At 34.2% G+C, this 13,776-nt stretch overlaps 1 long non-coding RNA gene across 1 annotated transcript in view; it reads right to left on the reverse strand.

The window, feature by feature from the left end:
- Window positions 1-1,401: 1,401 nt before the first annotated feature.
- LOC132343311 (uncharacterized) overlaps window positions 1,402-13,776 on the reverse strand; it is a 292,991-nt gene continuing 280,616 nt past the window's right edge. The window contains exon 3 of the long non-coding RNA XR_009492064.1: window positions 1,402-1,822. This is a non-coding gene — a long non-coding RNA (uncharacterized lncRNA). The remainder of the gene's footprint in view (window positions 1,823-13,776) is intronic.

Here is a 13,776-nt window from a genome sequence, read left to right on the forward strand (position 1 = left end):
CATAGTGAAAGCAAAGGGGAGAACTGGACTCATGATCATAGATTTTCCAGCTGAGTACACCTCCAGGGCCTCCAAGAATCAGGGACTTGTTACCTCTTCTGCTGCATGACCTATGTGCAATGGTCATAAGCAATAAGACACCTCAAGCCAAGAACCAAGGACATAAATAATTATATTCTCAATTTCAACTCAAAATAGATGTCAAACAGCAGGAGGACTCTCAGTAAGAAAACATGTCGTAGTCTCTATTTTCTGGCCTTCAGAGGAAAACTGGCAGTGCACTAGGGACCTGAGTCAATACTGTGTGCGATAAGGCAAAATGTAGAGAAAAGGGCATCAAGAAAAAGCAACCCAGAAGACCACCCTGGTGACAAAGGCTTTAGGACTCAACAGGAGCACCCTTCATGGACACTTGGCAGAACGAGTCAACTTTAAATATGCTGCATTTCCAAATCCAAGTGTCCTCAGGCAGAAAGACAGTCATAAGTCTGAAGGCTCAGGAAAAGAGCCAAGAGCTATTCTGGTCTGCAGGATGAGGAAACAGGCTTAATGCACTATTCCATGTCCAGGGAAATCAGATGTCCATTTTCTATTTTCCTCAATTCTAAGAAGCATGTGAAATCACCTCCAATTTGTTAGATACCAAATAGTCTCTCTGACTCATTTTATTCCATTTATTTAAACCACTCTTTGTTTCAGTATAATTTGAGTCCAAATACTCAAAATTTAACTAATACATAAATCATAAATTAATTTTAAAAGAATATGTACGATATAGTTTAAACTTGGATTTACAAGATTTGGAAATACTCCTATAAAGTCAATAGCTAATGATTACATCAAACTTTAAAGCCAAATGTATATAAAAACATCAGTATTTCATATCAGTACTGATATGAAAATATCAGTACACACACATGTATGTGTGTATATATATATACATTATATATATTGTGTTATATTATAGAACACATTATAATTATATAACACATTATATATATAGTGTTATATTATATAATGGTTTTGTTCCAGAAATTCTGTTCAACTTGGTTCTGTATAATTCAAAAAATTACACATATTAGCCAAGGCCTTCAAATAAACATGAATTTTCTGAATGCCAAACAAGTGATTATTTCAACTTTCAGTGTCGAACTGTATTAACTTCAAGAAAGAGTATAAACTTATCTTGTTTTAATAACATCATTATTTTTCCTTTTTAAAAAATTATTTCAAAATATCGTTTCATTTAACATTAAGTATACCTTGTGCTATTTTATAATTCCAATATTTTTCACATTTCAGGATTTAATTTTGCTTTTTCATGTCAGAAAAGTAGACTCATAATCACTTTTACAATATAAAAGTTTGCAGGAGGTTGAAATCTATTGTACAAACCACAACTAATCATAAACTTTTATTAGAATTACTGTATTTTTTCACTACAGCATCAAATAAAGGCTCTTGTTTTGCTTGAGTTAGCATTAGACCAGACATCTTAAAGTCATATATTTAATCTTACATTCATATTGTGAGAAAACAGCATGAAATCAGCAGATTATGATGTTATGTATGTGTAATGTTATACCAAGGAGCATGGTGGGCTGCAGTCCATGGGGTTGCTGAGAGTCAGGCACAACTTCACTTTCACTTTCACTTTTCACTTTGTGCATTGGAGAAGGAAATGGCAATCCACTCCAGTGTTCTTGCCAGGAGAATCCCAGGGACGGGAGAGCCTGGTGGGCTGCCGTCTATGGGGTCGCAAGGAGTTGAACACGACTGAAGCGACTTAGCAGCAGCAGCAGCAAAGCAAACACTGAAAGACCTAAACAAAAAGATAGAGTAGAAAAAAAAAAAAAGATTATAGATAAATCAAAATAGAATTTAAAAAAAATGTTTAACCTATAGGGAGATAGGGAAAAAGATAACAGAGAACCAAAACAAGGGGGACAAATAGAAAAAATAAAATAAAATAAAATGGCAAACTTAAGCCCTAACATATCAGTAATTAGATGAAAACTTTGTAAATATACCACTTAAAAGACAGAGGTTGACAGAGTAAACTTTTTAAAAACCCAGTAATGTCTTGACTATAAGAAATTCACTTCAAAAAATATTATAAAAAGTGGAAAAACTATACCAATCAAAAAAATTATGAAAAATTTTAAAAGCGAACACTAAACTAGGGATCTATCCTTGGATGATAAATTCAAGGAGTGATTATTTTAAATGTCAATATAGTGGTCAATTACATTATGAAGCAAGCAGCTATGACTCAGATGCGACAGATGGCGGCAAAGGGGAATTCTTGGGTGGTGATTCTATTCCTTTCTTCTACTAAAGTTTTGTTTCTTCCATTAGATGATGGTTGTAAGGGTGTCTAATTTATAATAGTTTATTTAGCTTTTTGTTTGTTGTGGCTTTCTGTATCTGTGTTTTATTTTAAAAAGAAAGATCAATTTCTTAAAAAGGAATGAATTTGGAATAAGGAAAAAACTGCTAACATAATCAGATGAAAATTCAAAAGATCAGGCTTCAAACAGTATAAGAACCATAGCAGTGCTGGGAATCATGGTAGAAAAACTAATGAGACTTTCTTCACCATGCAGCCCATGATTAATAATCCAACTATTTTCTGTCATAAGGCCTTATGACTCAAGATTCAAATTCTGGAAGAGAGATTCTGATTGGCTCATTAGGTAGAATGACCATTCTTTTACCAAGAGAGTAGAGGACACTTTGACAATTTCACTAAGATTGCACAAAGTGAGGAGTAAATCCTTATAGATTTACTCTTTATTTTGGAAAGGTGCTCTTTCCAGAATAAAAGAAAATAAAAGTGGAAATCCAAAGAATCTTATAGAGTAAATTGCAGAAGTGAAATATAAGTAAAAATATATTACCAATATAATAAAATATATTACCAATCCTACAGGCATTTGTAAGCTAGGATTTAAAAATTTGTTGATATAAAAATTCCATGTGCCAGATTAATACTGATGGCTATTAGAATTTGCAAGAAAACTTTTACCCTTATCTTCTAACCTCTTACATTTTAACCCAAGAAACAGCTAATCCTCAAACTACTGCAGTCTATTTAGGGAAAAATACAGTAGATAAATATACTTCAAGTAGAACTTGAAGATTTGCAGGCAGAAGTTGGTTTATTTTCTTATTTTTTGCATTCTTAGATTTTTTAATGCACACACAGGCAAAACCAAACTTCCTCTATCAACCAATTTAATTCATATTCATAAAATGTTTGTATTAAAGGGTGGGGAAAAGAAAATATACATTAAAAGTCAAAGTGAACAGAGTGAAATAAAACAAATGATGTTACTATCACTGCCTCTAACAGCTATTCATAATCTTCTAAGGAAAAAAGCTAGGCTGAAAATGGTTTTGATATTTTATATTAAAAACTAATATTATTTATTATTAAAAATAAGATGATTCAGAAAGTTTAAAAAGGAAAAAATTAAAAGTATCTAAAATCTCATTACACAGAATGCATAGCCCAAATTCTCCCAGCTACCAAGTTCACTGTCTTATAAGTTAGAAAAAATTTTATCAGAAAATTTGAAATATTAGTTCTAGATCACCTGGAAACAAAATTCTCCTCTTGACTTTAAAATATCTTAAAGCATGAGTGCATATATAATTCTCTGTCACCAGGAGAATGAAAATATAATTGGGATTCATTTGGAAATTTAATTTTTAGTCTGATGAAATGGGGAAGGTAAGGAGAAGAGATAAATATTTGAATATAAAATATAACAAAAACTACACATTAATGTAATTCCTCAAATAAAATGTTCAACAAAATTATAATTCTCCCTGGAAGGAAACCACTAGTTCTAACACTTCTATAGAAACATAAACACAAAAATGTCTTCTAAACTAATCAGTATACTTACTCAACTCTTGCTTATTTTTAAATAAGGGAAATGAATCCACATCTCAGGAATTTTAATACAAAAATGTATTCACTATAAAACTAACTCATTGACAAAAATTACCCAAAATTTTCTTTCAAAAACCATTTAGCAAATAAAACTCTTATCTGCTCTATCAAAAAGGAGACTACATTTCTGTTCTCCTCTGCCTTTAGAAAATAGGTAATTGAATGAGAGATTCATAATGGGATTCCTTTGCAGAGTGTCTACATATTTGGCAACAGACCAAAATGGAGCAGTTTTAGGGCCTTAGAAACTGAAAAATTAAACAAGTTGAAAATAGATGACTTTTGAAATATTAAGTACCTCAAGTAGCCTTTTTCAAAGTTACTTGAGGTGCTTAATATTATTCTATTCTCAAAATAAGTCACCTTTTCAAATATTAAAGAAACTTCAGTATTATAGAATAGCCCTAAATTCATGCCTCAAGAAGAAAAAAGAGCAAGCTATGGTTTCCATGGTTAAACCTCCCAACATGTCAGGACATCAAAGATCCCATTTCAAACCTTAAGGGGAAAGTGCTTAAGAAGAAGAAAAGACAAGACAACCTGAAAAAAGAGAGGCTATGACCTGCCAGTCACTCAACAGAAACTATTGACTACTTAGCCAGCAAAAACATGATCAGAAAACATGATCTTATTAGCCTGACCGTGTGAAGAGGTGATGAAGCACATAGAAAAATAAAAATTTACTGAAATTGGGATTAAAACTTGTTGGCCAGTATTCTAAAGAGTATTGCCATGGTCATAGTTCGTTGATTAGTCGACAATTATAAACTAGAAGACAGCATGTTTCATCTGTGGATGAAATGAGTTCTAAATGACAGCAATGGAAATATCTGTACAGTTTTCAAGTCATGTTTGAAAGTGAAAGTGAAGTCACTCAACCGTGTCCGACTCTTTGCCACCCCATGGACTGTAGCTCACCAGGCTTCTCCATCTATGGGATTTTCCAGGCAAGAATGCTGGAGTGAGTTGCCATTTCCTTCTCCAGCTGATCTTCCCAACCCAGGGATTGAACCAGGGTCTCCCGCATTGTAGGCAGCCATTTTACTGTCCGAGCCACCAGGGAAATCCATATTTGGATACAAGGAAAAGAAATCTCAAACTGACTCCAAAAATGAGTTTTTAAAGAGATACAACTCTATCAGAATCCTAGAAAAATCTGAACAATCTAGGCATCTGATTGGCACAACTTATCCTATGGATTGATTTCTTTAGGTATCCACCCATAGTCCAATCAGCTGCAGTCCCTGATAGGGAGGGTTACGACGAGGTATCAATAGGAGTATAAAGACAGGAATAAAATGAGTTGGAAGTGAATAGTGAATTAATTAGAAAGGAAATGACAGAGAAATATGATGTGCTTAAACCCCCATGATTGACTTTCAAACATAGTCTCTTCCAAATTTTCCATTATTCCCTCCCCTAAAGGGTCTAATGACTACATTCATAAAGTTGTCTGTAATGACATTCTTCTTTCAATAGAACAGAATAGAATGAAAAGTATCAGTGACTGGAACATTGTAAGGGTTGGTATTGTTTCTGGAAAATTTTGTTTCTATTTATATATGCCCGACACACATGTGTATGCACCAAAGTATGATGTAAAGTATACTTCTTAAACATCAATTTCCGCAATTTATTTTCAGCAGTTCCAGTGTACCAACTGCAGACAGAAATAAATTCCTACAACATGTTTACATAATGTCTTTCTTTTGTTTCCTGAGCCAGATATTTTGGAAACTGGGCTTTTCCTCTTCATGCTATCAGTTATCCAATGCTCCAAAAATGACCATTCAACTTCACCACTATTGCATTTTCCATCCCTTTAAATTATTTTATGATAGCAAATTCCCAAGCACCAAAAAAAAAACCATAGGCAACACAAAAATTGTTAGCTTCCCATTTTCAGATATGAAGGGATGTTTTCGTACCCTTTATTCTAATGCAATTCAATGACAAATCTAAATATTTCATATTCTCTTTGCCCACTTACTCCCCAGAATCATTCTCTGCATTAGTCTCTGCTCAAGTAAAGATACAAATTTCTCACTAGTTTAGAGCAAACAGAACCACCAACCCTCAGTAAGGACAGGGTTTGAAAGGCTATGGAGAAAGACAATCAGGATTTCAGTTTTGTTTTTTTTTCCCCCTCTTAAAAGACAGATTTAATATTTAATACACAGTATTTTAAAAATTCTGAATTTTGCATAGTAGTAAGAACAGAGAAATCTCTGATATTAGTATTAGCTGCACTTCAGTGCCAAATAAGGTTAGGCATGAAGATCATAAAATGCAAAATTAAACTCAGTCAAGTTTTCCCTCAGGAAATCCTAACCACAAATTTCACCCATGTCTTAGCAAGCAGGGACTAAAAGATATTTTCTAAAATACCAAGAATGTAGGATGTGTAGTCTATTGCATGTCAATATCATAGCACTTAACTATTTATAAATTCTCTGTACACAATTTAGTAACATTCATTATATTATAAGCTCATTGGGCAAAGATTCGTAATTCAGCTTTGCCTGATGTGACACTAATCACAGAGTAAGTGCTCTGTACCATTATATATTCCATATGCTGTGCAGTGCACTTACTCGCAGGTAATCTATTTCTTATGTCGTTGAATTAAAAAGCTCTTTCTGATATCATTATAACTACATGCTTAGACCATATTGACTGCGACTGTTAACTGAGTTAAGATTCTGGTACTCCTAAAAGACAACAACACTCTGCAGAATGTCCTATGGAGGACTCCTGATACCCATCATAGTAACTTAAACACACAACTTAATAGCACAACTAATTATGTTTTATATTCCAATGTACATGAGTCTGTGATGTCCAAAGGAGTATATCACAGGTGATAACAGGTTAAATAAAAAGCTAGATTCAGGTTCCAGTTTCATTACAAGGCAGCTCTATGATTTCAGACAAATACAACTTGTTCTTGTTTCGGGTTTCTCATTTATAAAATCGTGGTTAATGAATATTTATCTCATATAACACAATAAAACAGTGTTTTTAATAATTAGCACATTATCTGACAGTGAGGAGTTGATAACTATTTATATTTTCAATTATAATGATAATTATTATTATCATTATTACTATTAGAAAAGAAAGAAAAAGGAGGAGGAGGAGGAAAAAATGCCCATGTTGTATTTTGAAGTAGGACAAACAGTTCCTTTAAAGAATAGACTGAATCAAGAAGAAATAACAGTCAGTGTGAACAGACAGATCACAAGAAGTGAAACAGAATCTATAACAACAACAACAAAAAAAGGTCCAGAAAACCAAAGTCCAGGACCAGATAGCTTCACTAGGGAATTCTACAAAACATACAAAAAAGAACTTAAATTATTCCATCTCAAACTCTTCCAAAAGACTGAAGAGTATGGAACACTCCCAACATCATTCTTTGATGCTACCATCACCCTGCTACCAAAACAAAGACACTGCCAAAAAAGAAAATTATAGGCCAATATATTTGATGAATATAAATGCAAAAACTCTAAACAAAATATAAGCAAACTGAATCCAACAACATATATTGATTAAAAAATCATACATTACAAAAAAATTGGATTCATCCCAGGGTTACAAGGATGATTCATCATATGCAAGTCAATCAATATGATACACCACATCAGCAAAAGAAAGACAAAAAAGAAAAAAAAAAAAAACATGATTATCTCAATAGGTGTAGAAAAAGCATTTATAAAATTCAACACCCATTCATAATAAAAACTCTTACCAAAGTGGGTATAGGAGAAACATCTCAACATAATAAAAGCTATTTACAACAAACTCACAGCCAACACAACACTCAATAGTGAAAAGCTGAAAGTCGTCCCTCTAAAATCTGGAACAAGACAAGGATGCCTGGTCTCACACTTCTATTTAACATAGTACTGAAAGTTCTAGCCACAGTAATCAGACAAGAAAAAGAAATAAAAGGCATCTAAATTGGAAGGGAAAAGGTAACTGTCCTTATATGCATATGACATGATACTCTATATAAAAAACCTTGAAGATTCCACACAAAAGCTACTAGACCTATCAGCAAGGTAGCAGGATACAGAATTAACATACAGAAATCTGTTGCATTTCTTTACACTAAGAATGAAATACCAGAAAAGGAAAGTTAAAAAAAAATATTTTAAAATCACATAAAAGAATAAAATACTTAGGAATAAACCAGGCTGAGGAAGTGAGAGACTCATGTGCTAGAAAATATTGATAGATGGACTAGAAAACATTGATAAAAGAAACCAAATATGATATAAAGAAATGGAAAGATATCTCATGCTCTTGGGTTGAAATAATTGATATTGCTAAAATGGCCATACTTCCAAAAAAAATCTACAAATTTATGTGATCCTTATCAAATTACTCGACACTTTCCACAGAACTAGAACATATCACCTTAAAATTTATATGAAACCATCGAAGATCCAGAATTGCAAAAGTAATCCTGAAGGGGAAAAAAAGCTGGAAGCATAACCCTCCCAGAATTCCAATAATACTACAAAACTATAGTAATGAAAATAGCATGGCATTGGCACATAAAGACATATACATGAATCAATGCAACAGAATAGAGAGCCAAGAAATAAACCCACATAGCTTCAACAAAGGAGGAAAGAATCTGGGTATCTATGAAGATCCTAGAACCAATACCGAGGGATGAATGTACATTTTTAAGCGACCAGGAAAAATACTAAAATCACAATAGGTGCCATAAAGTGAATTACCATATGAGTGTAAGGGACTTGGAAGCCATCTTAGATGAGGTATTTAGGAATGACCTCTCTAAAAAGAGAGGCAAGAAAAGGTCTGGCACCAAAGCTGAGACCTATATAACCAGAGGTAAACAAAAGGAGTACATTCTAGAATGAGGCCACAGGTAATTATAAAGTCCTAGAGTAGGAATTATTGATAGATGAGTGTGCTTGAGTGACAGGAAGAAGCTACGGTGTCTGTAGTATATCGGATGAGGAGAAAGAGGTAAGAGTTAGATTAAAGGGGAAGTAAGAGCCAGTGGGGCTATTTAGGATAGAGTAGAGTTAACTTTATTAAAACAATAAGAAACTGCTGGAAGATTTTAAGCTATGAGTGACCTTGGTTTACTTGCTATTGCCATGGAAATACATGAGATCACCTGGGAGACAGGAGTGTAGATGACAAGGGAGAATGGAGCCCTGCAGCACCCCAAGTATCAATAGTTAATCATGAAGCAACAGAGAAGAAAAGAGCCAAGAAAGAAGCTGAAAAGGAGCTGGTGATAAGAGACAATGAACTAGTGATATTAATCTGGTCACAGTCTTACATTCGCAACTATGAAAGAACAACCAAAAATAACAAATTAACACAAGAAAAGTGGATAGAAATGAACAATGAGAACAACTGACTTTACAGGAAACAGATAATTCAGGGAACTGGAGGAAAACTGAAAAACAGATAGAAGAGACCTCTAATCAGTGGAATTTTGATTATATCCATTATTTCCAGGAAACAAAAATAATCTGCAATGCTAAACTATAGTCAGAAAATAACAAAGTGTTCATAGTTAAATAAAATGACTAGTGAAATAATGTTTTCTTTTAAAAAAGCCAATAAAAATCTAAAATAAATACACAAGGAAGTGTCCCAGAACATGGAGTAGATTCACTTTATAAACAAAGCATGGATCATTTAATGATAATTACAGAATAAAACAAAATACTGAAAACTAAGGGCCACACACAAACTCAGATGCTTACAGGAACAGAAAGGTGAAGTAAATGCATCAAAGCACCTGGGAAGAAATGAACATAAGCCTCATCAAAAGGAGACAATTACTGCCATGCAGAAATATGGACTCAACAGTACCAGCTCTTCTTCTATTTTTCTAGACAAGAAAAACAAAGCATATGCATATGAAATCTCTGTAGTTTCACTTACTATTAAATAAATTTCCTTTAAAAATAGTCATCTTGTGAGTCAAACATAATACTTCTGAACACCTGTATCTGGCCCTCCCACCATCAGTTTTTAACTTCTATAGTTTAAACATTGATTACAGATAAGTAGGTGCTTCCCTGATGGCTCGGTGGGTAAAGAATCCATCTAAAGATACAGAATCAATCCCTGGGTCAAGAAGATCCCCTGGAGGATGAAATGGCAATCCACTTCAGTATTCTTGCCTGAAAAATCCCATGGACAGAGGAGCCTGGTGGGCTACAGTCCAAAGGGTCACAAAGAGTTGAATACAACTGAGCAACTAAATACATGGATAAGTAGCATAGAGCTGGCAAAACTGGGAAAAGAGAAGGAAGGAACTGTAAGAACACTGAACACTTTGTTCTGAAACTGTTTCAAGTGGATAAATTAGAAAAATACAAATTTTAATTTTCTGAATAAAGAACTAAAATATAACAATATTGAAAGGATGCCGCTGTGAGCTGTGTGTTATGCTGGGATTTACGCCGGGAATTGTGACCTCCACAGGAGAGGATTTTGATCCAGGATCAGAGATGAGGCTTGACTACTTGGAGCTTTTTGTGTAGCAAAGTTTATATTAAAGTATAACAGAAACAGGGAAAGCTTCTGACATGGACATCAGAAGGGGACAGAAAGAGTGCTCCTTTGCTAGTTTATAGCAAGATGTTTTATGTCTGTTAGAAAGCTATTAATCAGATAAGAGAGACAACTCAAGGTTGAAGAAGATTCACCAAGACCCTTCTCCCACAATATGCATTTTTGAGATAGGATGGCACAAAGTGTGTCATCCCCCAGCCATAAAGCAACTGACAGGAATACAGGTTTGTTGAGCTATTATCAGCTCAAGGTTTAAGAAAAGAGAAGTTAGTCTTAGGCTGAACCATTTTGAAGAAAAGCAAATTCCAAAGCAAAAATATAGTTTCATTAACATAAGAAAACCTCATTGGTTAGCTCAAGGCAGAATCTGGTGTCAATGCAGAATTAAAGGAGGCTTTGTATAGAGAAAGAAAAAAAAAAAAAAAAAAAACATTTGCCACTTGCAATTTATTTCTTCCTGCTGCTTGGGGACCTCTGGCCTTCCTGCCTGTTACCCTCTCAACATGACTAATAAAAATGGGAGAAATAGTGAGGAGAAAATGTTGGCAGAGTAACTGGGTTCCATTCTTTGTCAATAGTAGAAAGTATCAATACTGCTTAATTTGATAATCAAGAAATAAAGTGTGACTATATCATTTACCAGACCACCTGACCTGCCTCTCGAGAAATCCATATGCAGCTCAGGAAGCAAGAGTTAGAACTGGACATGGAACAACAGACTGGTTCCAAATCAGGAAAGGAGTATGTCAAGGCTGTATATTGTCACCCTGCTTATTTAACTTAAATACAGAGTACATCATGAGAAACACTGGGCTGGAAGAAGCACAAGCTGGAATCAAGATTGCCAGGAGAAATATCAATGACCTCAAATATGCACATGACACCACCCTTATGGCAGAAAGTGAAGAGGAACTAAAGAGTCTCTTGATGAAAGTGAAAGAGGAGAGTGAAAAAGTTGGCTTAAAACTCAACATTCAGAAAACGAAGATCATGGCATCTGGTCCCATCACTTCATGGCAAATAGATAGGGAAACAATGGAAACAGTGACAGACTTAATTTTGTGGGGGGTGGGGGGGCCTCCAAAATCACTGCAGATGGTGACTTCAGCCATGAAATTAAGACACTTGCTCCTTGGAAGAAACCTTGACCAACCTAGACAGCATATTAAAAAGCAGAGACATTACTTTACCAACAAAGGTCCGTCTAGTCAAAGCTGTGGTTTTTCCAGTAGTCGTGTATGGACATGAGAGTTGGACTATAAAGAAAGCTGAGTGCTGAAGAACTGATGCTTTTGAACTGTGGTGTTGGAGAAGACTCTTGAGAGTCCCTTGAACTGCAAGGATATCTAATCAGTCATCCTAAAGGAAATCAGTCCTGAATATTCATTGGAAGGACTGATGCTGAAGCTGAAACTCCAATACTTTGGCCACCTGATGTGAAGAACAGACTCATTGGAAAAGACCCTGATGCTGGGAAAGATTGAAGGCGGGAGGAGAAGGGGAAGACAGAGGATGAGATGGTTGGATGGCATCACCGACTGAATGGACATGAGTTTGAGTAAACCCTGGGAGTTGGTGATGGACAGGGAGGCCTGGCGTCTGCATTCCATGGAGTTGCAAAGAGTCAGACACAACTGAGCGACTGAACTGAACTGAACTGATAGTATTTACAGTTAGACTGCCAGAGAGAGAACTTGAAGAATGCCAAAAACTGGTACTTAGGAGGTAGGAAAAGGAAGTGAGAGAAAGTAAAGATACTAAAGATACTTTAACTTCTAAAGTTATGCCATTTTGTAAAGTTTAGAATTTTACTTCCATACTCATGTATGACTTTTCAAATTAACCAGCTAAAGAAAACATTAATTGGAGGCATAGGATTTTATGATTATATTTAAACAGAATGAGTGTATTTGTTTTAAATGAATCAATAATATTGTTCTGAACTTTATACAGTGTATCATATAAGTTATCATAATGCAACTTGAGTTTAGGCCCAATTAAAAAGAAATCCTAAGATCTAAATGCTTTCTCTATTCAGAAATTAAAATTCTGTACACCCATGAGTTTTTCCTCTTTGCCTTGGCTACTTGGAAATATAGAGCCAAGATCAGTGCCCCAACTTTAACAATCATCTCCTCTTGGATGTCTGTTCACCTCATTCCCTCTGCTATAGTTAGATGATATCTTTTCATTCTATCCCTAATTACCTTTTTTTGCATTATGCCTAATCTCATAAGCCACTTCAAATCTGTTCAGAAATAGGCAGGATATAAATTCTAAGCAAAGGTAAAACAAAAAGTTATAAAACTTGAGAAACTTTTAAGAACTCCTCTGGTGACCTAAATGTAGCTTTTCTAGTTAAATTTTTGTAAAATAAAGAAATTTTATATAAAAACCACAAAATGTAAAACTGTCCTAAAAAAATAAAGCCTATTAAAAGAACTCACAAAATGAAGAATGGCAATAGAGCTCACATATAATCATAAACTCATTAATAGAAGATTGTAACTAAATAAAAAGCAATATAATGCTTTCAAATACTTTTTCAGTGTCATAGAAGTCTACATATAGACTCTTAAAATATAAACTATGTTAAGATTTATTCATCCTACTATTATATATAATATACATTACATATATATATAAAACATATGTATATGGGTATCCTCATTTTCAAGGACAATATTTTTATAATCAAGTTAAATAAACTTTGGGTTTATTTCTTTGGCATGCACACCTTTAATAGCCTGAAAACCTAAGTAAGTTATTTTATTATTTTTCCTTAAGATCAGAAATATGCTGTAATTATTTTGTGAATCATTTTGTCTTTAATTACTTTGTGCTGTTTCATATATAAAAATCAGAGCAAGGAGAAGGCTGGATTTTGGCTTCTGTCTTTAGGTTTTGAGAGCTTTTAACTCACAATTTTTTAATTAATTAACTGAAATGTTAGCTAATGATCCACATGACTGGGAGAAAAAGTTCCGTCCAAATGCAACTGCTACTCTATAAATGTATATATTACTATTGCCATTTTTCTCAGAAGACATGATTTGATTCTCAGTCATGACTGAAGCAACTTAGCAGCAGCAGCAGCAGCACTGTTATGCCTAAAAATAGATTAGCTGAGCTTAAGAAAAATGCATCATTATTCAATACTTCTTTTTCACTAGAACAATTCTAGCAAACTCAGACAGCACTTCCTCTGTAGGAATTCAAAACTTTGACTTGGGTTT

This window comes from Bos taurus, chromosome 21, assembly GCF_002263795.3.
Source record: "Bos taurus isolate L1 Dominette 01449 registration number 42190680 breed Hereford chromosome 21, ARS-UCD2.0, whole genome shotgun sequence".
Lineage (NCBI taxonomy): Eukaryota > Metazoa > Chordata > Mammalia > Artiodactyla > Bovidae > Bos > Bos taurus.